At 46.0% G+C, this 24,047-nt stretch overlaps 1 long non-coding RNA gene across 8 annotated transcripts in view; it reads right to left on the minus strand.

Annotated features, from left to right (window-relative positions):
- Nucleotides 1–20,969, minus strand: part of LOC141579862 (uncharacterized) — a 225,336-nt gene extending 204,367 nt beyond the window's left edge. For all 8 annotated transcript variants that reach the window (XR_012511941.1, XR_012511940.1, XR_012511935.1 and 5 more), the window contains exon 1: nucleotides 20,717–20,969. This is a non-coding gene — a long non-coding RNA (uncharacterized LOC141579862). The remainder of the gene's footprint in view (nucleotides 1–20,716) is intronic.
- Between the last annotated feature and the right edge of the window lie 3,078 nt (nucleotides 20,970–24,047).

Here is a 24,047-nt window from a genome sequence, read left to right on the forward strand (position 1 = left end):
AAAGACATCATAGGCAGAGAAAGGATGGATAGATCTCCCAGTAAGGGGGAGCAGAGATCCAAGAAAACTTTAGTCTTGAGGACATGTTACACTGGGTTGGCTGTTTTTTTCTGGTGCCAAGTTTTTGCAGTAGCAATATTAATAGTGCCTTATTCATCACCAAGCCCAGTCTCATTGGATACTCACAAACACCCCAAAAAGTAGGCAGAGCAAATGTCACCATATCCATTCTCCAGATCAGGGGAGACTTGGGAAGATTAGACCCCTGACTTGGCATCACTTAGCAATTAAGGGACAGAGCCTAGGCGTCACCAAGCATTTCTGGCTCCTCCCCCTCTGCTCTTTCTTTTTCTTTTTTCTTGGGGGGTAGGAGATGTTAGTTTGTTTTTTATTTTTGTTTTTTTGGTGGCAGGAGATAATTACGTTTATTTATTTAATTTTTTTTTTAAAGGAAGGTACTGGGGACTGAACCCAGGACCTCGTGCATGCTAAGCATGTGCTCTACCACTTGAGCTATACCCTCCCCCTCCTCTGCGCTTTCTTCCATCCAGTTTGGCAGCTGAGAATTGCAAAGCCCCAAGCTTTTCCCCAACCTCCCTTGTCTTGAAAGCTACTTTAGCTATTGCCAAGTACCACTTACGGAGCACTTTGCATGAATAGCCTTGCCTCTGCAGCTGTTTTCTCAAAGCCTGTGTCTTATCTCCCAAGGTCCTTCTTTTATCTCTCACAACATCTAGAAGGCACTCAGTAGACTCATGGATTCATTGATTGGTAGGCCCAGTGCAGAGATGATGTCAAAAAGGCATGTTGGAAAAGGATTTTATATATTATTATTGCTACTGAAATTCAAACAGTTTCTTTGGAGCTCTTTAAAAACAGGGCTGGCTTCTGTTATTATCTCCTATCTTCATGCCTGCCATGTACCTACAAACATCTCTTTAATCCCATTTAGCCTACTTGCTTCCCTGATACTTTGACTTTCCAGACTGCTGGGTAAACAACAATCCATTTAACCTCTATATCTTGGGCACTGATGCACAGATGTGTGTGTGCCTGTGTGTGTACATAAGGGAAGGAAGGTGCTGTAAGGAGATACATAGCCGTGCACTGTCCTCTAAGCCACATGTGGCTATTGAGCACTTGGAATGTGGATTTCAATGGTTTAGTGCAGAAAAAAAAAAGAATATAAAATAGCTCATTAATATTGAATACATGTTAAAAAGACATTTTAGATACAATGAGTTAACTAAAATATATTATTAAAATTAACTGCACCACACACACAAAGAGTTTGTCTCTTGTTTCTTTGTGTTTGTCTCATTACTAGCCAATAGGAATTTATTTACACTTTAGCCACATTGTTTTTATGCTAGACACTCAATACATCCTTGTTGGCAAATTAATTCTTTTTTTTTTTCAAATGCCAAGGAGAAGTCTCACTTCCTTCATAAAGTCTCCATCATCTCCTTCCACCTTGCTCTTCCTCCAGATTCCTGCTGACAGGCTGTTCTATACTGTGTGACAATTACGTCTTGTGTTTTCTTTTTGTTTTGTAAATGAATCCTGCACTCCCTTTGGCCTTCCCCCCACCCACACTCCTAGTGGACTGTAAACTTCTTTGAAACCTGAAACAATCCTCTCTTAAAGCTCTAGCACAGAGCTTAGCCCATGGTAATTGTTCATTAAAGACGTGCTGATTGGGGGGCCCTACTAAGGGTCTTGTGATATTGTGATTTATAATAAGAAACATACAGGCATACCTCAGAGATACTGCAAGATCGATTCCAGACCACCGCAACAAATTGAAAATCGCAATAAAGCGAGTCAAACAAAATTTTTTTTGGTTTCCCAGTGCATATAAAAGTTATATTTATACTATGTTGTAGTCTAAGTGTGCAAGGCATTATGCCTAAAAATGTACATACCTTAATTTAAAAATACTTGATTGCCAAAAAATGTTAACCATCATCTGAGCCTTCAGCGAGTCCTAATCCTTTTTGTTGGTAGAGGGTCCTGTCTCCATGTTGACTGATCAGAATGTGGTTGCTGAATGTTGGGGTGGCTGTGACAATTTCTTAAAATAAGACAACAATGAAGTTTACTGCATCAACTGACTCTTCCTTTCACGAATGATTTCTCTGTAACAGGCAATACTGTTTGACAGCATTTTATCCACAGTAGAATGTTTTTGAGAAATTGGGGTAAATCCTCACAAACCCTGCTGTTGCTTTATCATCTAAGTTTATGTAATATTCTAAATCATTTGTTGTCATTTAAACAATCTTCATAGCATCTTCACCAGGAGTAGATGCCATCTCAAAAAACATTTTCTTCGCTCATCCGTAAGAAGCAATTTGTCATCCCTTAAAGTCTTATCATGAGATTGCAGCAGTTCATTCACATCGCAGGCTCCACTTCTAATTCTAGTTCTCTTGCTGTTTCTACTACATCTGCAGTTACTTCCTCCACTGAAGTTCTGAACGCCTCAAAGTCATCCATGAGGGCTGGAATCAACTTCTTCCAAACTCATACTAATGTTGATATTTTCACCTCTTCCCATGAATCACAAATGTTCTTTATGACATCTAGAATGGTGAATCCTTTCAGAAAGTTTTCAATTTCCTTTGCCCAGATCCATCAGAGGAATCCCTATCTATAGCCTTATGAAATGTACTTCTTAAATGATAACACCTGAAAGTCAAAACTACTCCTTAATCCACGGGCTGCAGAGTGGACCTTGTGTTAGCAGGCAGGAAAGCGACATGAATCTCCATCTCCATCAGAGCTCTCGGGTGACCAGGTGGGTTATCAGTGAGCAGTCATGTTTAGAAAGGAATCTCTTTTTCTGAGAATAGGTCTTAACAGTGGGTTTAAAATATTCAGGAAACCATGTAAATAGATGTGCTGTCATCCTGGCTTTGCTGTTCCATCTATAAAGCACAGGCAGAGTAGGTTTAGCATAATTCTTAAGGGCCCTAGGATTTTCAGAATGGTAAATGAGCATTGGCTTCACCTTCAAGTCACTAGCTGCACTGGCCCTTTACAACAGAGTCAGCCTGTCCTTTGAAGATTTGAAGCCAGGCATTGACTTCTCTCTAGCTGTGAAAGTCCTAATTGGCATCTTCCAGTCTAAGGCTGTTTTGCACACATTGAATATCTGTTGTTTAACATAGCCACCTCCGTTAGTGATCTTAGCTAGATCTTCCAGATAACTGGCTGCAGCTTCTACATCCGCGCTTGCTGCTTCCCCTTGCACTACTGTGTTACGGAGATTCCTTCCTTCCTTAAACCACATAAACCACCCTCTGCTAGCTTCAGACTTTTCTTCTGCAGCTTCCTCACCTGTCTCAGTCTTCACAGAATCGAAGAGAGTTAGGGCCTCACTCTGGATTCGGCTTTGACTTATGGGGATGTTGTGGCTGGTCTGATCTATCCAGACCACTCAGACTTTCTCCATATCAGCAGCAAGGCTGTTTCCCTTTCTTATCACTTATGTGTTCACTCAAGTAGCACTTTTCATTTCCTTCAAGAACTTTTCTTTTCATTCACAACTTGGCTAACTGTTTGGTGCAGGAGGCCAAGCTTTTGGCCTGTCTTGGCATCTGACACGCCTTCCTCACTAAGCTGAATCACATCTCGCTTTTCATTTAAAATGAGAGACGTGAGAACTCTTCCTTTCACTTGAACACTTAGAGGCCATTGTAAGGTTATTAACTGGCCTAATTTCAATATTGTTGTGTCTCAGGGAATAGGGAGGCCCAAGGACAGGGAGGGACATGGAGGAGCAGTCAAAAGACAATATTTTCGATTAAGTTCACTGTCTTATATGGGTGCTGTTCGTGGCTCCCCCAAACAAATAGTAACATCAAAGATCACTGATCACAGATCACCATAACTAATTAATAATAATGAAAAAGTTTGAAATACTGTGAGAATTACCAAAATGTGATATAGAGACATGAGGGGAGCAAATGCTGTTGGGAAAATGGCACCAATAGGCTTGCTCCGTGCAGGGTCGACACAAACCTTCAACTTGTGAAAAACGTAATATCTGCAAAGCACAATAAAACAAGCATGCCTGTGTATTTGGTTTTGTTCCCTTTCCTGGTACAAAGCTTGGGAAACCTTTGAAATTTCCTAAGCAGTGAGAGCTAGAAAGGTGACTTTTGTTATGATAATGAGGTGGCTTTTGGAAAGTCCTCAGGTAAACTAAGGATGGGGTCATGGTTGCCAGAGGAACTAACCTTGAGATTTGAGGATGGAACTTTCAGTCTCACCCCTGACCGCCTGGGAAGGGAGAGGAGAGAAGCTGGAGTTTGAGTTCAATCAGCAATGGCCAACAATTTAATCATTCATACCTCTGTAATGCAGATGCCACAAAAACCTAAAATGATGGGTTCAGATAGCTCCAGGCTGGTGAACAGGCAGAGGACGTTCAGGGAGAGTGGCCCACCCAGAGAGAACACTGAAGCTCTGTGCCCCTCCCCATATTCCTTGCCCTATGCATCTCTTCCATCTAGATGTTCTGAGTTATATCCTTTTATAAGAAACCAGCAATCTAGTGAGTAAAATGTTCCTCTGAGTTCTCTGAGCCTCCCTAGCAAATTAATCAAACCCAAAGAGGAGATCATGGGCTCCAATCTATAACCAGTTAATCAGAAGCACAAGTGACAGCCTAGACCTGCAATTGCCTCTGAAGTGTTTCTGTGTTTGGGGTGTAGGGGGTTGGAGACAACCCTGTAGGACTGAGCCCTTAACCTGCGGCATCTAACTCCATTTCCAGGTCTCCGTCAGAATTGTTCATTTGAGTTAACAGGCACACATCGGAGGTCTTCAAAGGAGATGCATTCTGTAAGCTTTGCGCCTGGATTTCTTACCTCTTCTTCCTACCCCTAGCATTCATTTATGTCTGTTAAAAATAAAAATAAGCCAAATAAAAATGACTTCAAAGGGTGATAACGCCCACACACACACCCCCAGGGTTCCATGCACTCCTGTTAATGGGTTTCCCCTTACCAGGAGCTCTCTCCAAGAATGAACCAATTGGTCTGCTTGGAAACCAAGCACAGTGAGGCCATTCAACCTGGGGCTCCAGAAAGGAGCCTCCAGCCAGGAATTTCTGCAAAAGCAGGCACTTGATTAAGGACACATTGTAAACTGCCTGTACCTCAATTTTAAAAAAAGAAAGAAAAGAAAAAAGAACTCCCTAGTCTACACCAGCTCTTGCACTGATGAGTCTGACTGTGAGTGATCCCAGGAAGGGCAGGGGAGGCAGGCAGGCCTCTGTGGAGTGGTGAGTTCTCAACAGGGAGGACAGGAGACCTCAGAACGAACACAACATCGCCCTGTCTACCCACACAGGGCTCTGCTAGAAAGAGCCCATACGAGCCAAAGATTTGGTCCCTCATGTCCACCAAGCCAGCAGGCCAGGGCATAACCTCAGAGGACCCCATCCCCTGTGGCCTGGACGCTGTCCCTGGGTCCTTCCTCTGGCTTCCCAAGGTGCCTGTTACAGTTGCAGGCCTTAGTGGCGTTTAACAGCGAGGCCCTGGGTGGGGGCTGGTTGGAGGGGAGGGGGCTTTCCTTTTGCAGTTGCAGCTGGCTTCTTGACCTCCTTTACCACAAGCTCACTCCCGTTATCCTGACTCTCTTGAATTTCCATGGGGCTGTGAATGCCATGCCCACAGACGGACGCCCCAGGGCATCAACCAAAGAACATGTTTGGAATAGGAGTGAGACTAGGCTTCCGCCCACAGAGGCTCCCTAAGGCTCCAGAAGAACACTGCTGGGAGCTGCTCAGTGAAACCAGCCATAGCCTCGAAATCAGGCCTAGGATTCTATGACCTTCCTCAAGGACCATTAGGTCCCTAGCACAGCATCTCAGATCCTACAGGACCTAGACCCCAAGGAACAGTGTCACTGATTTGGGGGCTAAGGCTGGTTTCACTGAGCACAGTGTCACTCTGAGCTGCACACCCCTTGTCTCCAGGATCCCCCTCTCCTGTCCCCAGTGATGTCTTCTAGCCTGAACTTAAATCACCAGGTTCACCAACCATCCCCGGGGACGAGTTTCAGCAGCTGTCTTTTGCTAAGAGGTCTCTACACTCAAGGCTGGAGCCTCTGACATGGTTTTGAGGGCTCATCCCTGGCTCACTTTTAATGTTACCCAGGCCCTTAGAAGACTTCCCAGTGTGGGCACTACCCATTAGGGAACTTGAAGGCCACAGCCAGCTCCAGACTTTGCTGGCATTTGGGGAGGTCGCTCTGGCTGTCCCAGAAAACAGTGCGGCTGCCAGTTACCCCAACTGAGGCACGCGTGCCAGCTCGGTCACCACCCTCACTCCACTCCCCTCTGTGCTATGAGGGGGTCGGTCTTCAGGTCCCCCAGGAAGACCAACCCCTAAAGCCACTGTGATGTGTGGGATCCTCCAGGGTGGCCCTTGGCCTTCCCGGGGGCCATCCTCCTTCACTATTACTGGGGTCTCATAAAGCCCTGGTGTGTGAGAGGGGGCCCTGCACTCAGGAGACAAGGGAGCCAGTGGTCTTTACTTCAGCCTGAGCCCCGTCCGCAGGAGCAAGGGGAGGAAAGGGAGGAGATGGCCAAGCATGTCCCAAGCCCAGGTACCAAGCCTGGTGATTTGCACCCAAGAGAGGCAAGAAAGTAAACATGCCACTTATGCCGTGCCCTGGAGGACAGCCCTGAGAAAGCCCAGGCTGCGCCAGCGGTCACACGTGTTGCCTGACTTTCCACCACGCCCACAGCCTGATGTCTTCCTCAGGCCCCGGATTTCTTCTAAGACCTGACCACGTCAGCCCATGCTCTTTAGTGCGTGTGCTCCTGTACATGTGCACACACCTGCCCCAGGCCTTAGAAGAGCCAGCGTTTATGTACTTTATTGTCCTCACGGGCATTTCTATTTAAGTTACATTTTCCTCAACCTTTATTGCAGGTGAAAGTAATGCATACATGTGCAGGATGGAATTACTGACATGTTCAGAATATACGAGGGACATTAAAGGCCCTGTTAGGATTTGACAACAGCTGCCAAGAATCTTTTCTATAATCACAAATGAGATAAGCACGAAGCAACGAAGACGACATAAAATCCTGGGTGCGGGCCAGGGCAGGTGTTTCCCGGTGCAGTTAATGCCCCAAGGGGGTTCTCCGCAGACCCGGAACATGAGCAGGCGCCCTCGGCCGGGGGCTCAGGGGGCTGGGGAGCCTTGGGGTGGCTCACTCATTCCCAGCGTCCCTCTGTTCTTACCTGCACACATTTTCCTGGCTGCTGCCCCTGCCTGGAAACTATGCCCTCCAGGGCATTCATCCTTGGGAATCTCTGCCAGCCTCCGAGTCTCACAGGCTCGGCCAGGCCCTCTACCTCCTAGGAGGGAATAAGCCTCAACCCCTCCACACCATGTCTCTGTGCCATCCCAGGGTGCTTGCATGGCAGGGCATTTCCTGGCTTCGCTGCTCACATAGGAAGATATTTCATTGGGCTCTTATTAGCTACGCCCAGGTGATCCCTCAGTGAGCAAGGGGGGACCGCTGCCTCTACTGTTCTTTACTTTTAAACGCTTCCTCCTTTCCCTTCAAAAGTATGCTATTCTAACACGGGCAGGCAAGTTCATCTTATGGACACACCCCACTCTATGACCCCTACGGAGACCCTCAGAGAACAGTCAGCCCCAGGGAAGCCCTGAGGTCCGCAGAGCTTAACTCAGGCTGAGCGCTCAGCCCCTTGTCCTTCTCTCCCTCTGCTCCTCTCGGCCCACCCTCGCCGAGGGCTCTCCCTCTCTGGGGTCTGACACAACTGGAGAACTCTGGGAGGCGTGGGGAAGGGGTGAGGAGCAAGGGAGGAGGGCTGCAGGTTCAGTACCCAACCTGAAAGCAAATTCCATGAAGTTGGCCTTCCCTCCAGCCCTGCACCCCGAACACTAGGCGCCCACGGGCCTCCGCCCACCACCCGCCAGGGATTCATCTCCTTTTTGTCATCAGGAGAGACCCTTGCTCTGTCTCCAGGGGGATATTACATCACTGTCCTTGTAGGAGTAAGTCCTCAGGAGAAAATGCCAGTGCAGCAGAGTAGAATACGACACCTAGTCTTTTTTTTTTAATGTCAAAACCTATTCTTTAATTGGGAAACAAAGTGAGGAAAAGGAGGGTCAGATTAAGAAAAGGAGGGCCAGATGGATGAAGGCAGCCAGATCCGAGGAAGTTCCGCCAAATAATTTTATAATTAAGCTTTTTATTAAAAAAAAAAATTTAGATTTCTAGAAGTTGCAAAGACAGTAGACAGTTCCTACATACCCTTCACTCAGTTTCTCTGATGGTAACACCTTACATAACCAAGGGCACATTTGTCAAAACTAAAAAATTAATGGTACATTACTATTAATTAAAATTTATATTTTATTTGGATTTCATGCTAATGTCATTTTCTTGTTCTAGGATCCAATCTAGCAAATAAATGTTTTTAGTAATTCAACAAATTTGTACCTTGGGTGCTGAAAAGCCACCATCAAGGAATCATGCCTCAGGAAGCACAGCCTTTCTGATCTTAAGGCGTCTCTAGCATACCGCCTTCTGGGATGGGTGACGCTGTGAAAGCGCTACCAGGCAAGAAAATCCCATTATCTGTCGTCTATAGAAACTCGGAAATCACATAAGCAGCTATATCTGTGATGCAGAATGACAAGAGACTGTGACTGCCTGGGAGATGCTGGCCCCCAGGTGGGGTGGAAGGGTGTTCCAGCCAGACCCACATTCCTAGGCTCACACACAGCACTGTTCTGTCCGACAAAACAAGGACTGGAGGCCCTGAAGACGTGTGTCCTCATCCTGGCCCTGGCCCTGGCCCTCTCCAGCTAAGGGGCCTTAGGTGCTTCAGTGCCCACTCTGCACCTCAGTGTCCTCACCTGCCTGACAAGGGGGTGGGCGGGGAGGACCCTAGGCTCCCACCTGCTAGCTTCCCAGTGTTCACCATGCAGAGTGGCCTAGAATCTGATAGACATGGACCGAGAAGAGACATTGCCTCAGCCACTCCAGGGGCACTAGGCCGCTTCTTCAAATCTCATCCCCAAGGTCCCAGACGAGAGGACCAGCCTTGGAGGTCAAGTCTGGAGACAGGAAGCATGAGAACAATTCTGCAGTAGGTGTTGTAAAGAGACCAGCCCCCTGCAGCGCAGCAGAATCGCTCTGCCATCTCCGTCTCTGAGCCTTTCACCAGGTTGAACCTAGGCCACCATCCCAGCCATGGGCTGGCTTTCCTGTGGGCATGGGGGGGTAGGCAGGTGGCAGGGGTGTAGGGGTATCTAAAAACACAGGGCTGCCTGCCAGCTGCCTGGTTAGGACCATGTACCCTGTGTGCTCATGTACTCCCCGTCCCTAGGCCTGGGCAGGTGGTGGAGAAGCAGCTCCTGCTGAAGGTCAGAAGGTTGAGCGGCACAGCCTGTCCCCTAATCCCCCACCAGGTTAACTGAGAGAACAGGGCTGCACTGTGCTGTGAGCCCATGGGGGCTGGGGGTGTTCTGGAGCAGACGAGTCCGTCTTCCTTTGACTCCAAGGCTGGGCTCCTAGAACCCACAGGGCAAGCACCCTCTCAGAGCAGTCAATGGTGGCACCCTGGGCATAGGGCCATCCAAGGATCTGCTCTGAAGGACAGTACACGAGATCATGCGAGTTCTAATGGGGTTTTGCTCTTTTCTTAAAATAGCGCATATGGTCCAATAACCTGGGCATTTCTCTGATTCTCTTTTTACCCTAAGTTAAAGGATGTGGGGCTTTGTGGGCCGCACTGCGTTCCTATGGTTAATGAGAACCGCAGATGTGTCTTTTTCAGTTTGCGTCGAAGTTCCCCAAGGATTGTTTTTTTCTTTGTGCCCTGCCCCCCCCCTTACCTGTAGGGATTCCTGCCACAGGGGGTTTGAGTGAAAGGTGCTCACCAGTCTACTCTTGTGGGTTCAGATAATAGTAGTGGGGAATGAGATTAGCTACTGGAAAGGAGAGGCTGAAACTCAGAGCTGCTGGACACTCCCGCAGGGCCGTAGGCACCTGTTACACAGGTAAGACTTGGCAGTCCATGCTGGACTCTAAACAGAGCAGCTCAACTCTCTTTTCAATCAGGAAGATGTATTTTTGTTTGTTGTTGTTGCTGTTCTGCTTTGCTGGGTTGTTTTGTTTTGTTTTGTTTTGTTTTGTTTTTCAGACCCTCCTTTCAGAGCTGTTGATAGTTCAATGGCAAGTTTACGACTGCTCCCATTTGGGTGATCTCCCTGAGCAGCAGATAAGAGGCAGCTTCTCTGCATCTACTTATGGTACCAGCAACAAATAATGGCATTTCTGAGATTGCTCACAATTGCAAGACCCTTGACACTAATCACCTCCAGGCTCTGGGTCCCAAAAAGGAAGGACCTCAACTGGAAATCACTCCAGGTTACAGACAACGTGCTCCAGGGAGCTGCCACCTGCACAACCTCAAACTTCACATCAAACATCTGCAAGTTGGGTGGGAGACCCTCCCTAGAAGCCAGTGTTACAGGGAGAGACTGAAGGACTGAAATGGGTCAGAACCCGGGAGCCCCTGGCCAAGGCTGGGCATCAGGGTCACCGGGGGTCGTTCCCAAAAGGCGCAAGCCCAGGCCCCGCCCCCAGATAGGCCTGGCCCAAGGCATCTGCACTTCACAAAGGCAGCTCGGTGTCTCTGGTGTGCACCCAGGGTCGCCATACGCAGCTGAGCAGTGATGACAGCCCCGTGGGCCCTCTAGTTCTAACGACTGGATTTGACCTAGCAAGGCATCCAGCTTCCACACAGAAACATCTTGGTACAGGATGAAGAAGGCTGGCAGGCTGACTGTTTGCTAGCAGTGGGAAGCCCTTGCTGTGCCGGTCCTGGAGAGGCTGGATGCAAGAGTGTCAGCCACACACACCACTCAGAAACAGCTTCAAACTCTGACCTGTGGCCTATCAATCAGTCAGCAGGGTCCTGCCCAGGAATGACTGGCCCAGAGGGTATGAGCTCTTGAATTCTTTAGAGGGAAACTAGAAAAGAATTTTTTGCATTTGAAAAAAAAAATGCAAACCTCAAAATACAATGTGCCAAAACTTAGGGGAAAAGGTCAAAAAACCCTGCTGCTTGTTCCCAATAACCAGCCAAAACTCCAAGCAAGCCAACTCCTCTGGTGGTTAAAAGCACGATGCTGGTGCCAGACTGCCGGCTTCACATCCCAGCTCAGCCGCTGACTGTGTGACCTTGCATGAGTTTCTCTCTTTGAGCCTCAATTTCCCCATAGGGTTGTTATGAAGATTAAGCGAGATGATATCCATAAAGTGCTTAGAATGGGGCCGGGCCCAGGGTGCTGTGTAAATCTTAATTACTGTTATTACTGGGTGTGATGTTCTCACGACGGCTGCCAGCCATTCTTAGGCACCAAGCCCTGAAAAGCCAAGGTCTGGGGAGCCACTGCAGTGCTCCCGATGGCCGCAGCAAGACAAAGCCTCCCCCGTCTTCCAGCCCTTTGGAGAGCTGGGTCTTGGAGAGAAACTGGGATGGGAAGTATTCAGATAGACTGGTTGGGTAAGTTGTGACATGTTCACACGATGGAGTGTGATGTGCCCATTACTGATGATGGTGAGCGCATAGGAGCAGCCGCGGAGGAGCTGTGTGACACAGCGCTGAGTGAAGAAAACAGGTAACAGGACAGGGTGGCCCCGTTTCTGTTAAAAGTACACATGTGCAGCATGGATGAATCTTACTCCACAAGTTCAGATATGCAGGAAGTATCGCGTGTCTCTATTTAAATCAACTCAAATCTGACTTCAAGTTTTACCCTGCTGGGCTGGCAGGAAGTGCACTCTCGGACATCAATGGGGTTTCTTCCCCTACCTGGCATCACATGAGAATCCAGCATGCTGACATGGTGCCCAGAAAACAGAGGCCGGCCTCTAGCCTCCTGTCCCTTGGCTGCACTGACAACCTCATGGTCAAGCCTACAGGCCCCCTGCAGGGCTGTTTCTGTCCATGAGGTAGAGGCATGTGGAGGGGTGCTCTTCAGCAAGGCTGGGAGCTCAGGTGCCTTTAACCTGTCCTCCAGGGGCAGTCATTTCCCTCAAGCATGCTGCCTCCTCCTCAGGTGCACTAGGACAGGTTGGGTCCCCTGCAACGTGGGGCCCACCAGTCTCCATCCCTGACCAGGGCCACACACTGTCTTGTCCCTTCTCCCAAACCCCATGCACATCTGTCTTAATATGGGGCTTCAGGGAGCATGGGCTCTCCTGGGAGACAGAAAGAGGGGCAACTTCTGCTTCCTCCTCTACCAGAAGCTCCCTAGGCTAGGAATGCAGGGGCTTAGAATAGGGGAGGGAAGGCGCCAGGGAGAACCCACACTGACTGAAAGCACAGGACATTGCTTAACCACACTGTGTGTGTAAGGACAAGTCTGGGTGTGGGTACTCAAATGTAGTATCTCCAGGGGAGGGGAGATTATGGGTGACTGGAATTTTCTCTTATTAATTTCTCTGTACATCGTCCAATCAACATGAGTCATTTGTATCAAAATTTATAAAGTTTGGTAAGGAAGCTAGGTAGGACTTATTTAGAAGCCTGGATGACAAGTTTCTGAAATAGGAGAAACCTAAAAGCAGGGGCAATGAAACTGGCCTTGTGAGCAAAGTGAATATTGTCTGAGAAATTTTACCTCTAGTGCCTGCCCTGAGGATTAAGTTCTTGTCCACGTGTAAATAGCTACATGGTGTAAGAGGCACACTCAGAGCTCTGGGTGAAGTCAAGAGGTGCTCCCTGCCCCACCAGGAACCAGCTTTCCCAAGCGTATGGCCTGAGTTGTGCCTGCTAACGCCAAGCAGTGTGTGTGTGTGTGTGTGTGTGTGTGTGTGAATTTTCCATGCTGCCTCCTTCCCTGAGTCCCCGTTCAGTGCATCCTTCCCTGAGCTGCTGCAACACCTCCAGGTGTGTTTATGTGTTTCATCGCCTCCCCTCAGCACAAGACTTTGCAGGGCAACAGAACAAAGAAGAGGAGCAAGACGGTCTGGGTATCGTTCATTCCAGTTCTGCGGATCCAGGGGACTGGCCTGCTGTGAGCTATTTGTTCAGCACTATGGGATTAGGACTGTTTTCCTTTCTGAGTTTGGTGCAGTCAGGGGTGAGAAGAAGGCTCCCAGGCTGAGGACACCCAGGGCCCAGCCCCTCAGCTCTGGCTTCTCAGTGCTGCTGGGATTCCAGCTCCCCCAGCAAGTGTGAGAATGCTGCCTTTCAGGGAGGGGCAGCTCCTTGGACAAGGCAGCTGGTTGTCATCCCTGTCCCAGGGGCTAAAACTCCCCACTAGCTCCTGGAAAGAAAGCCCCAGGTAAACACAGAGGAAACAGGCAGGGCAACAGCTCCTCTCTCAGCCTCGGGGCCCCCCTCGCAGGCCCATCAAAGGCTGTTTCCCCTTCCCTCTCCCAGCAGATTCTCAGCATCCCCAGGACATGCAGTTGTGGGGTCTTCAAAGACTCTTTGATTTTTAGACCCTCAAATCCATCAGAGTGTCAGACTATAAATATTGCACTCCCGCCCCCATCACCAGCCCTCTAGCGTGGCAATGCCTGAGCTTTCCATTCTGGCTTAGATAACAACAGCTAAGTTCAATTTAATGATTCCCGTGTCTACGCTTTTCCCCTAAGCTGATTACATGTTCTTTTAGGGTAGAAACCGCTTTCTAGAAGACACCGCATAGGGTAAAAAATGACCAGGCACCCAAAACATACTTGTTGAATGACTGAAGTGGACAGACGGATGGATGGTAGACATCCTTCATGGAAACCTTCCCATGACACGAACAGTTTTTCTGTGCATTTATCCAACAAATATTTATTGTGCACTAACTACATGCCAGCCATTGTGTTAGGCCATTGAGATTCATCAGTGAACAAAAATGCAAAAAACTGTCTGCCTTCCTGGAACTTATAGTCTATCAGAAGGAGACCTATAAACAATAAATATTAAAAAAAAAACCCAAGAAATTTTGTAGTATGTCAGAAAGTATTAACTAGCATGGAAACAAGATAAGTAGAAGAGGACAAGGAGGGTTGGGATTTGAGTAGAGGCAGGCTGTAGTGTATACAGGAGTCAGAGTAGCTCTCACTGAGGTGGTGACATCTGAGCAAAGACTTGAGGGAGGTGAGGGAGGGAGTCATGTGGCTATTTGGGGAAGGAGGAGCCTTCCAGGAAAGTGGAGAGTACAGTTTGTAAAATGCAGCATCCCTGGCATGTCTGAGGAACTGCCATGAGGTCAGGAGGCTGGAGTGGAGTGAAAAAGAAGAGTAGAAGGGGTGCGTTCCACGAGGCAGAGGTGAGATGGGCTGGCAGATTGTGTAGGGCCTTAGAGAAATGGGGAGCCACTGAAAGGCTCTGAGAAGACAAATTACACGATCTGATTTAAATTTTGGAAGACTCCCTCTAGTTGCTGTTTTGGTAACAGATTGCAGAAAGACAAAGGTGGAAGCAATTAGGAGGCTAGTACTGTAATCCAGGTGAGAAACGATAGCAGCTCTAACCAGGATGGTAGCCATGGAGGTGACAAGCCTAAGCATATGGAAAGATGGAGCTGGCATCAAGTGAGACGGAGATGGCTGTGGGTAGAGCAGGTTTACGAGGGAGGGGTGGGCACAGGGCAGATCAGGAGAGCATGTTGAACTTGAGATATCATCCAAGTAGACATCCAAATAGATATCTGAAGGCTGGAAGCAAAAATTTAAGTTTGGACATCAGCAGCGATATCTGATGTGCGAAGCATAAGATCACCAAAAGAATCAATGTAGGTAAAGAAGAGAACAGAACCAAGGACTGAGCCCTGGGGTATACCAACCCTAAAAGATCAAGGAGATGAGGAGGAAGCAGCAAAGGAGACCAAGAAGGAGCAACTCGTGAGATATGAGGAAAACAAAGGGAGTGTGCAGTTCTGGAAGTCATGTGAAGAATACATAACAAGGAGGAAAAGTGATCAACTTATGTCAAATGCAGCTGATCAACGAAGTGGTCAAGACAGATCTGACTGCAACTCAGCAATACGAAGGTTGACAAGGGTAATCTGTTGAGTACTTCGGGGCAAAGGCTGATTGGAGTGTGTTTAAGAGAGACTGGGAGGAATCCACACATTTATGGTTAACTGACCTTCGACAAGTGTGCCAAGAACACACAGTGGGGAAAGAACAGTCTCTTCAATAACTGGATATCCACGTGCAGAAGGATGAAATTGGATCCTTATTTCATGTCTTATACAAAAATTAACTCAAAATGTATTAAAGACTTAAATGTAAGACCTGAAACTGTAAAACTACTAGAAGAAAACATAGAGGGAAAGCTTCTTGACATTGATCTTGGCAATAATTTTTTGGTTAGGACACCAAAACCACAGGCAACAAAGGCAAAAATAGACAAGTGGGACTACATCAAACTAAAAAGCTTCTGTACAGAAAAGTAAGCAATCAACAGAATGAAAAGGAAACCTATGGAATGGGAGAAAGTATCTGCAAAATATCTGATAAGGGGTTAACATCTAAAATACATAAGGAACTCCTACAACTCAATTTTTTTTAATTACTTAAAAATAGGCAAAGGCCCTAAATAGACATTTTTCAAAGGAAGATCTACAAATGACCAACAGGTACATGGAAAGATACTAAACCACAACGAGATACCACCTCACACCTGTTAGAACAGCTATTACCAAAAAGACAAAGTATAACAAGTGTCGGTGATGATGTGGAAAAAAGGGAAAACTTGTGCGCTTTTAGTGGGAATGTAAATTGGTATTACAGCCACTATGGAAAACAGTATTAAAGTTCTTCAAAAAATTAAAAATAGAACTATCATATGATCCAGCAGCCCCACTTCTGGGTATATAACCAAAGGAAATGAAATCAGTATCTCAAAGAGATATCTGCACTCACATATTTATTATAACATTATTCACAATAGTCAAGATATGGAGGCAACCTAAATGTCCACTGAAGGACGAATGAATAAAGAAAATATGATACAGATAGGTAGATAGATCATAATGGAATATAATTCAGCTTTACGAGAAGAAGGAAATTCTCCCATTTGTGACAACATGGAGGACATTGTGCTAAGTGAAATAAGCCAGACACAGAAAGGCAAACACTGCATCATCTCATTTATATGTAGAATCTAAAATAGTCAATCTCATGTATGCAGTAAGTAGAATGGTGTTGCCAGGAGCAAGGGGGATTAGAGGCAGAAATGAGATGTTGGTCAAAGGGTACAATAAAAGTTATGCAACATGAATGAGCTGTGCACAGCATGGTGATGATAGTTCACAGTACTGTATGTATACTTGAAATCTGCTGAGAGGGTAGATCTCTAGTTAAATCTTCTCAACACACACACAATGGATCTCTACAGAGATGATGGACAAATTATTGAGCTTGATTGTGGTGATCTTTTCACAGCGTATGTGTGTGTATATATATATATGTATGTGTATATATATATATTTGGTACATATGTATACCAAAACATCAAGTGTATGTCTTAATTACATACAATTTATATATGTTCATGATATCTTAAAAAAGTTGTTTTCAAGAGGAAGAGAATGGGGAAAAAATTGGGGATAATGAGTACAATTTTCTGGAGAAGTTTTGATGTGAATGAGGAGCAAAGAAAAAGTTGCAGAAGAAGTGGACTCAAAGGAAGGTTTTTATAAACTGGGAAAAAAATAATCACATGCCTGCATGCTGATGGGATTGATTCAGGAGAACATAACAACTGAAGATGGAGGAGAGAAGTGGGTAACGGCCGGAGCAATATCTTTGAGTAGGTGAGAAGGGCTGGGATCTGGTGCCTGGGTGGAAAGGCTGCCTCTAGAGGTGCATGGAAAGTTCATCGAGTTACAGCCAAGGAAACTGAGGAAACGGCTCACTGCTGACTTTGAAGATGAAGTTGGGGCCGCAAGCCATGGAATGTGGGTGGCCTCTAGAAGCTGGAATAGGCAAGGAAATGGATTTTCCCCTGGAGCCTCCAAAAGGAGCGCAGCCCTACCGACATTTCATTTCAGTCCAAACAGACCCAGGATGTCTGCCCTCCAGAACTGCAAGACAATACAGTTATGCTGCTTTAAGCACAAAGTGTGTGGTAATTTATTAAGCAGCCATTAGAACCAAATATTCACCTTCCTTCTTCTCTTTTTCCCTCTCTCTTTCCAATCTAGCTTCCAGGGCTGCATTTATTCTCTATGAGAGTCTGAGCCAGTGTGGCACAGAGACCAAGGCCAGAGCTGATCTACATCTGGGGCCTCCTGGAAAGCTCCTACCAGCAAGATAGAACGAACACCTGGGAGAGGAGTCTGGTCATGCTAACCCGGAGCGGGGGCTGGGTCCAGCAATTCATGGATTCAGGGCTAAGTCCCTCTGTGACTTGCCTTCAGAAACAAACATTTCATCTGCACCCAAGATCCTGTAGTAAGGAGCCCAGTCCTACTCTTGATGAAATCCAGGTTATCACTGGGTTGTCTGTGATTCCAAAGGTGCCAAAGGGACCACTAGGTGATAGTCATACTAACTGGAGACAGAATTAGCCAACCCTCTAATTCCAAAGTGTTTAGCTTTGGAGCACAAAAAGTTAAACACCTTCTTGCAACACATTGTAAACATGTCAGTGTGTTTAACATGTTAACCGTCCTCTGTTCTCCTGCCCACGTGTTTAGAAAAGAAACAGGTTATGATGTTTAACTAGTGAATGGATGTATGTGCTCATAGCAGCTAACACTTTTTAAACACTTGTGGATGCTTAAAATTATGATGTGTTTAAGATTTGAACACGTTTGCTTTTCTGCACTCTTAATCCAATGAGTGCCGGCTACATTTTTTTTTTTCTAAACAGCAAGGGTTTGTCCACCTTGCAAGGGCCAGTCTGTAATAAGTTCCTGGAGCTGCAGATTGCATTGTGGTTGTTTTTTCTGTTTGAGGGGGCTTTGTGGGGTTTTGTTCTTAGCTTTTTCTTTCATACATGGACCCCTTTATCAAGGGAAACTAGTAACTAGGAGAGTAAGTGATAGTCATTCTTTGGAGGATGTCGGAATCCTAGTCTGTTAGAGAATCTAAAAGGTTTTAGTGGAATCAGCTGGGAGACTTTACCAATTTCACTATATGGTTCAGAAAATAAAAACCAGAGAGGCTCCAGATCCTGCCCAGGCCGCAAGAAGTGTGTGGAGGGCCTGGGGGTTAACACAGACCTCCAGGTGCCCCCGGGGGCTCTGTCTACTTGTCTTCTCCGCCCAGTCTGCCCAAACCAGTAGCTGGAAAAGGCTTTAAATACTCCTGCTCTCTTCCAAGCGTGGGCTCACAGCACATAGTCAGGGAGAGGGCTGTTGGTGGTGGTTGTCTGTCCCACTGTGAGCTTTCCACCCGAGACCTCCATTCTCTCTTGTCTGACATCTCCAGTGTCTGCCCATTTCTTCATCCCCACCTCCCCCTACAGCCCGATGGAAGTGGCCTTTGAATGGCCCATCAGACACCCTTCCCTGACCAGCCTTTTTTCTTGCCAGTGTCTCCCTGGTTCTCTCTGCTTCAGCCACCCTGGCCTTCTTTTCATCCTTGCTACTTCCTGCCCCAGTGCCTTTAAATACTTCCTTCTCTGATGAAAACCATTCTTTTCTAGGTCCTCTTCAACTAGATAACTGTTTTAAACAGTTGTGCCTCAAAGCCTTCCCAAGTACCCGTAGCTCCTCAAGTCTAGGCAGACCCACTTCTCTGTGTTACCCTAATACTCTGCTTCTTGCCTCTAGTACATAATTACCACGTATTTAGGTTTGCTTCCCCTGCTGGACTAGGCCTCCCCTGAGTGCAGGGTCTCCCGCTGTCTTTTCACCAGTGTATCCCCAGCACCCAATGCCAGACACAAGGTCAACACCTAATGAATGTTTGTCGAATGACCGATGGGATTTCTGGTCCATCAGCCAATCTTGGGGTCATGGAAAGAAAGATTGCATTGTGAGTTGGGGGCGCTGAGTGTAGTTTCTGACCTGGTGTAAGCTGTCTAATTTGTCTGACTTTCAGCCTGCCTGCACGCTGGATGGGGAACCAGCTCAGTTTAGCAAATGTTTTTGGGACTGGCACAACGTTTAAGGACCCTGCCAGGCTCTTTTGGTGCCTGCAGAGATGAAAACCACAAGGGGCTTGTCTTCCTTGCCCTCCAAGAGCTTGTAGTTTAGTGTACAAGGTTAGATTTCTACATGAGTAACCACAGTAAAAGGCAAATTTAATAAAGCTTCAAGATAATTTGAAAGGACTAGGGAAAGCATAGACAAACCCACTTTTTTTTTTTTAATGGAGTTACTGGAGATTGAATCCATAACCTCATTCATGCCAAGTATGTACTCTACCACTGAGCTATACCACCTCCCCCTCCAAGAACCCACTTCTAAGCGACCGACTGAGAAGGCCTTTTGGAGGAAAGGACATTTGGGCAAACCTAAGAACAAGTAGGACTTCAACAGGCCAAAAGGTGGAGGAAACGAGACGGCGTCTTCGCATCAATTCAGCGACATTAAAGGCCCAGAGATGGAGAAGACTGGGACATGCTGGAGGAATGTATAGGATCCAGCTCAGCTGCCATGTCAGACACCGAGGAGGAGATGAAACGGAGAGGAAGATTGGAGTCACATGCAGCCACTCAGGAGTTTAGAATAATTTCATAAGGCAATAGGGAGTGCTGGAGGGCTATGAGCAGGGGACTGACCAGGGAGAGCGACACTTAGGGTGGTTCATCCAGCTGCAAGGATTGGGCTGGGACAATCACTTGGGAGGCAGCTGCAATTATTCAGGAGAGAAGGGAGGAGGCAGATGGCAGTGAGAAAGGCAGCTCAGATCAGAGACCAAAGATACCAAAGATAGAAACAGCAAGATTTAGGAGCTGACTAGATATGCAGTCAAGGGAGAGAGTGAAGCCCCACAAGGATGTCAAGGTCTCAAGCCTGGACCATCAGGAACATGATGCTGTAATGAACAACAACAGAGGATACAGGAGTAAGAGAGGTGGGTGGGAGTTAGCAGCATGTTTTAGAAATGTTCACTGGGAGTCACTGATGAAGCTGCCAGGTGAAAACACTGCAGGCAGCAAGAAATGCAGGGCTTAAAACTGGAATGTGGATTAACACCTTCCCAGCCTGGCCATAGGGCTACTGGAAAAATCAAACATGGTGGGACAGAAGGCACTTTGGGACGTACAAGTCACTCTAGACATGTGAGGTATGATGATTTGTATTTTTATTACTGGTACTAAATACATCTTTATATGTCAGAAGTAAAGATGGGGAAACTGCGTCTGGTCTCTCTGTCTCTCTCCCTGGTGATTAGAAACCTAAAATTATTCCGAGTGTTAAAACAAACCCATAAAGAAGCAGCCTGAGGGTCCTTGAAAAAGATACAGTGGGTTCAGGGAAAGGGGCTGAGTCATCCCTAGGCGCACTGGAAAGGGAGACCCGAGGTACCACTGGCCTTACCCACCCAGGCACCGTGTCCAGATGCAGAGGCAGGAGCATGTCCATTTCTTTGGAAGACCTATCCCTGGCATCACACGGGTTCTCAGGCCTAAGTACTCAATCCATCAGTATTACTGATACCTGGGTCTGTCACCCACAAAGCCCATTAACAATTCCCGGGAACTAGAAATAGAATCTGCATAATAAAATAAAGTCTAACCTTTTTATCCTTGCCTTTGTGGTTAATTTAGTTTCATTTGCTCATAGGTTGCCGTGTGTAGAGGCCTCACACCTGGCGCTCAGCCCAGAGTTCCTGGTGCGAAAGGGTTGCACTGTCACCTGCGTTCGAGGACAGTAGGCAGACGTGGTGCACATGACTCTGATTTCTAACGGCAGTGGTGGTGGCACGGTGGTGGCTGTACTGGCGACAGCGGCGGCTGCGGCAGCGATGGCCGGGAACTGTGTGCAGAGACTCTGAGCTGGGCTCTGAGATCTGGAGCTCTCGCGAGAACTCCCCCCACCCCACCCAACCCCTGCCAGCCTCTCCCCTCAACCTCCGCTGCCCCGCCTGCCGAAATTCCTGTAAAGCAGCCCTGCCCATCGCCTGTCTGGGAGATTGTGAGTTCTAAAGTGTGAGCTTACACTTGTCCATTCTCTGATGAAAAAATAAAGCTTTCCTTTGCTTCTGAACCAAATTTGGTTTCCTTCTATTGATTCCAACCACACTGGGCAGGAGGACATTATTTGGGACCGACTCAAAAGAGTCAATAACAATTCTATCCCCAGAGACTCAGATTTAATTGGCCTGGGGTATGGCCTGGATACTGAGATTATTTTAAGTTCTCTAAATGATTCCAACGTGTAACCAAGTTTGAAATATATTGCTCAGTGTCTTAAGCGGTCTCAAATTTTACAAACAACTTTCTCATTTCAGCCTGGCCTCCCCTGTAACTTGTCAACAAGGAAAGAACATGTGAGCTGGAAGACCTGGGCAGTTTAAACCTCACACCTGTCAGAAGGGCTATTATCAAAAAGACAACAAATAACAAGTATTGGAGAGGATATGGAGAAGAGGGAACTTTGTACCCCATTGGTGGGACTGCAAATTGGTGCAACCACTATGAATATCTACCCCCCCCAATTTAAAATAGATCTACCATCAATCCAGCAATTCCGCTTCTGAGTATTTGTCCAAAGAAAATGAAAACACTAATTTGAAAAGACACATGCACCCCTATGCTCATTGCAGCATTATTTACAATAGCCAAGATATGGAAGCAACCTAAGTGCCCCTTGATAGAGTGAATAAAGATGATGCGGCATAGATGCATACAATGAAGTATTACTTGGCTACAAAAGAGAATGTAATCTTGCCACTTGTGACAACATGGATGGACCTAGAGGGTATTATGCTAAGTGAAATGAGTCAGACAGAGAAAAAAAAAATACCATATAATTTCACTCTGTCAATTGAAATAAATGCACAACCTAAAGTTGAGAGTTATGTTTTATCCAGTGGACAAATCTGAGGACTCGGCCTGGGATGACAGCCTCTCAGATCGCTCTGAGGGACTGCTCCGAAGAGGTAGGGGAGGAGCTAGGATATATAGGAGCTTTACAACAAAGACCAGGTAGTTGGAACAATAAAAGACTACTTGTTAACCAGAGGTGGGGTGGGAAGGGACAGACTGGGAGTTTGAAATTTATAGATACTGACAGGCATATGTAGAATAGATAAACAAGATTATACTGTATAGGCACAGGGAAATACATACAAGATCTTGTGGTAGCTCACAGCGAAAAAGAATGCGGCAATGAATATAAGTATGTTCATGTATAACTGAAAAATTGTGCTCTACACTGGAAATTGACACATTATAAACTGACTATAACTCAATTAAAAAAAGTTTTAAAATAAATAAATAAATAGAAAGATTACTTGTTAACTAAAGAAAAACAGTCATCTCAAGTTAAAGAATTTAGCACTGTTCTATGTATGGGAGGAAAAAAACATTTGGGCTCTTTGAATTCATTCCTTTGGCAAGCACCTAGCTATCTAGGGCCAGTATCCTGTCCTTTTTTTTTCTGAGTTCCCTCAGGGTGCACCACTGTGAGTAGCTGCAGAGGCTGGGCTACAAGCTTGTCTGCAATAGGGGGTGGTAGCAGCTGCTGATGACTTGATGTCTTCAGCATTCTTTGTTTACTGATACGGCTTGCAGTATTTTTCGTTCACAATTTATATGTGGAATCTAAAAAACAAAACAAATGAGCAAACAAAACAGAAGCAGAGTCATAGATACAGAGAGCAAACAGGGAGTTGTGGGTAGAGAGGGGAGCAGGAAAGAAACAGGTGCGGGAGAGTAAGAGGTACAAACTTCCAGTAGCAAAAATAGACAGAGAATACACGCTTGTGGTTGCCAAGGGGGCGGAGGGTGGGAAGGGACAGATGGGATTTCAGAATTGTAGAACAGATAAACAAGATTATACTGTACAGCACAGGGAAATATACACAAGGTCTTATGGTAGCTCACAGAGAAAAAAGTGTGACAATGAATATATGTATGTTCATGTATAACTGAAAAATTGTGCTGAACTTGACACAACATTGTAAAATGATTATAAATCAATAGAAAATGTTTAAAAAAAAAAAAAGAGTCACGAGCACGAAATGTCCCATGTGGGGAATATAATCAGTAACTATTATATCTTTGTATAGTGACAGATTGTAGTTAGACTTACAGTGAATGTTTTGAAATGTATGGAAATACTGAATCACTATGTTGTGTACCAGGAACTAACCTAGTGTTGTAAGTTAATTATACTTCAAACACCAACCAAACAAACAAGCTCATATAAAAAGAGGTCAGATTTGTGGTTACCAGAGGCAGTGGGTAAGGTGGGAAGGAAATTGGATGAAGGTAGTTAAAAGGTTGAAAACTTCCAGTTATAAGATAGACTAGGGATGTAATGTACAACATTGCAAATATAATTAACACTGCCTTGTGTTATATATGAGAGTTGTTAAGAGAGTAAATCCTAAAAGTTCTTGTCATAAGGAAAAAATATATATTTCTATTTCTTTAATGTTCTATCTATATGAGATGATGGATGTTCACAAAACTTGTGATCATTTCACAATGTCTAGAAGTCAAATCATTATGCTGTACCTTAAAGTTACACGGGGCTGTATGCTGATTATATCTCAATAAAACTGGAAGAAAAAACTTAAAGTTTTGAAATTTTTAAAAAATCAATATAAAATTATTCCAGACATTGAATGTACCATTCAATTTTTGGATTAGCCTCTCATTTCTGTATTCTCATCACTTGCAAATAGACCATATTAGCTCCTCTCACTCAGTGAAATCTGAAGCAGCCTCACAGAAAGAATTATAAACTTGTGTTCAAAATATGACTTAAATGCCTTTCTCCCCTGGCTTTCCATTTTTTCTGTAATTCCTTTGGAATCTGGTGGTGGAAGGTTGGTTCCCTGCAGGTGGCCTCCTGGAGAGGGAGCCGGCCTTCTGCACAGCCCTGTGGTCCCTCTGCAA

Source organism: Camelus bactrianus, chromosome 15, assembly GCF_048773025.1.
Source record: "Camelus bactrianus isolate YW-2024 breed Bactrian camel chromosome 15, ASM4877302v1, whole genome shotgun sequence".
Classification (NCBI taxonomy): Eukaryota; Metazoa; Chordata; class Mammalia; order Artiodactyla; family Camelidae; genus Camelus; species Camelus bactrianus.